Below are 2,678 nucleotides of genomic sequence, written 5' to 3'. Positions count from 1 at the left end.
ATTGAAATATTGTAAAAGTATTGAAAAGAGAGTTCTATCCATTCATAAATGGCCAATCTGGACGTGATCTCCTCACAGACATCATTGCTCCTGAGAGGGAAGTGGCTCTCATGACACAAAACTCTGGCACCCAGTTTTACAGGCAGAGCCCATGATCACCCCACACATGGGTGTCCCTACCTTCAGCCCCAGGATCCGGCTATCAGGCACCACCCCTAGTCCTACTACTCCTATTTTGAGAAGAGCCAGAGAGAGAGCTGTGACCCCTATTGAATGGCATTGATAAGCAGTGCATTCTTGGAAGAGTGATCTTTGGCAGGGTTGTACTGGTGTGAACTAGCACTAGAGGAACCAGGAATAGAGACAGAACAACATAACCAAGAAAGTTTTTTCCACCTGTTTCTTTCTTCCTCCCTCTAGCTGAGATGGTGCTGTTAAACTCCAGCCAAAATGAGCAAAGGACAATTCTAAACCACAGGCCCTTGCTTTGACAAATTCTGCATACCCGTTAACCTGTAAGTGGGGATGGTTCATAATAATCAGTAATTAGTTATGGAGTGTTTTGTGTGGGTCAAGCATAGTTGTACCTGTGTTTATCCTTTCGTCCTCACAATAAGCCTATGAAATAAGAATTGTAATTATCACGTGTGTTAGGCCATTCTTGAGTTGCTAAAAGGAATACCTAAGACTGTGTAATTTATAAAGCAAAGAGATTTAACTGGCTCATGGTTCTGCAGGCTGTACAAGAAGCATGGCACCAGCATCTGCTTGGCTTCTGGGAAGGCCACAGGGAGCTTCTACTCAGGGAGAAAGCACAACGGGAGCAGGCTCATCACATGGCGAAAACAGGAGCAAGAGAGAGCATAGGAGAGGTGCCCCACTTTTAAATAACCAGATGTGTCAAGAACTCACCATCTCAAGGAAAGCACCAAGCCATGAGGAATCCGCTCCCATGAACCAAACACCTCCCACCAGGCTCCGCCTTGGGGATTACATTTCAACATGAGATTTAGAGGGGACAAACTGGATCATTCCACCTCTCCTCAAATCTCAAGTCTTTTTCACATTGCAAAATACAATCATCGCCTGCCAGTAATCCCCTGAAGTCTTAATTCATTCCAACACTAACTCAAGTTCAAAGTCCTATCTGGAGATGAATTCCTTCTAAATATGAGACTATAAAAACAAAACAAGTTGTTTATTTCCAAGATACAATGGAGGTACAAGCATCAGGTAAATATTCCAATTCCAACAGGGATAAATTGGCCGAAAGAAAAGGCTACAGGGCCCATGGAAATTCAAATCCCAGCAGAGAATTCATTAAATCTTGAAGCTCCAAAATAATCTCATTTGACTTCATGTCCCACATTCGGGACACACTGGTGCAAGAGGTGGGCTCCCTTGGGCAGCTCTGCCTCTGTGGCTTTGCAGGGTTCAGCCTTTGCAGCTGCTGTCACAGATAGGAATGAAATGCCTATGGCTTTTCCAGGTACAGAGTGCAAGCTGCTGGTGGTACCATTCTGGTGTCTGGAAAACTTTGGCCCCTTTCTCACAGCTCCACTAGGCAGTGTACCATAGGGAATCTGCGCAGGGCCTCCAACCCCACATTTCCCCTCAACACTGCCCTAGTAGAGGTTCTCCATGAGGGCTCTACTCTTGCAGCAGGCTTCTGCCTGTGTACCCAGGCTTTCTCATACATACTCTGAAATCTAGCTGGAGGTTGCCAAGCCTCCTTCACTCTTGAACTTTGTGAACCCATAGGCTTAACACCACATGGAAGCCACCGGGGCTTACAGCTCACAGCCTCTGGAGTGGTAGCCTGAGCTATACCTCAGCTCCTCTGAGCCAGTGCTAGCACCAGAGAGCTGGGATTTTGGGGAGCAGTGTCCTGGAGCTGCACAGGGCATAAGGGCCCTGGGCCAGGCCCACGAAACCATTCAGTCTTCCTGGGTCTCTGGCTCTGTGATAGGAGGAGTTCCCTCAGAGATCTTTGAAATGCCTTCAAGACCTTTTTCCCATTGTCTTGGCTATCAGCTCCTGGCTCCCTTTTATTTATGCTAATTTCTCTACCAACTGGTTGCTCCACAGCCCTCTTAGATTCTTCCCCTGAAAATGGGCTTTCCTTTTCTACCACATAGCTGGGCTGAAAATTTTCCAAATTTTTATGCTCTGCTTCCCCTTTAAATATAACTTCCAACTTTAAGCCATTTCTTAACTCCCACATCTCTGTGTAGGTTGTGAGCAGCCAGGTCACCTCTTAAAGGCTTTTCTGCTTAGAAATTTCTTCTAGTGCGTACCCTAAATTATTACTCTTAAGTTCAAACTTCCACAGATCACTAAGGCATGAACACAATGCAGCCAAGTTCTTTGCTAAGGCATAATATGAATAATCTTTTCTCCAGTTCCCAATACATTTCTCATTTCTGTCTGAGACCTTGTCAGCCTGAACTTCACTTTCCATTGCACCATCAGATCAGCATTTTGGTCACAACCATTTAACCAGTCTTTAAGAAGTCCAAATTTTCATCTTCCTGTCTTCTTCTGAGCCCTCCAAACTCTTCCAACCTCTGCCTGTTACCCAGCTCCAAAGCTGCTTTCACATTTTCAGGTATTTTTATAGCAAGGCCCCACTCCTCAGCACAAATTTTCTGTGTTAGGCTGTAGTTGCATTGCTATAA

This window comes from Pongo abelii, chromosome 6 (genome assembly GCF_028885655.2).
Source record: "Pongo abelii isolate AG06213 chromosome 6, NHGRI_mPonAbe1-v2.0_pri, whole genome shotgun sequence".
In the NCBI taxonomy this organism is placed as follows: Eukaryota; Metazoa; Chordata; class Mammalia; order Primates; family Hominidae; genus Pongo; species Pongo abelii.
This window is presented reverse-complemented; position numbering follows the sequence as displayed.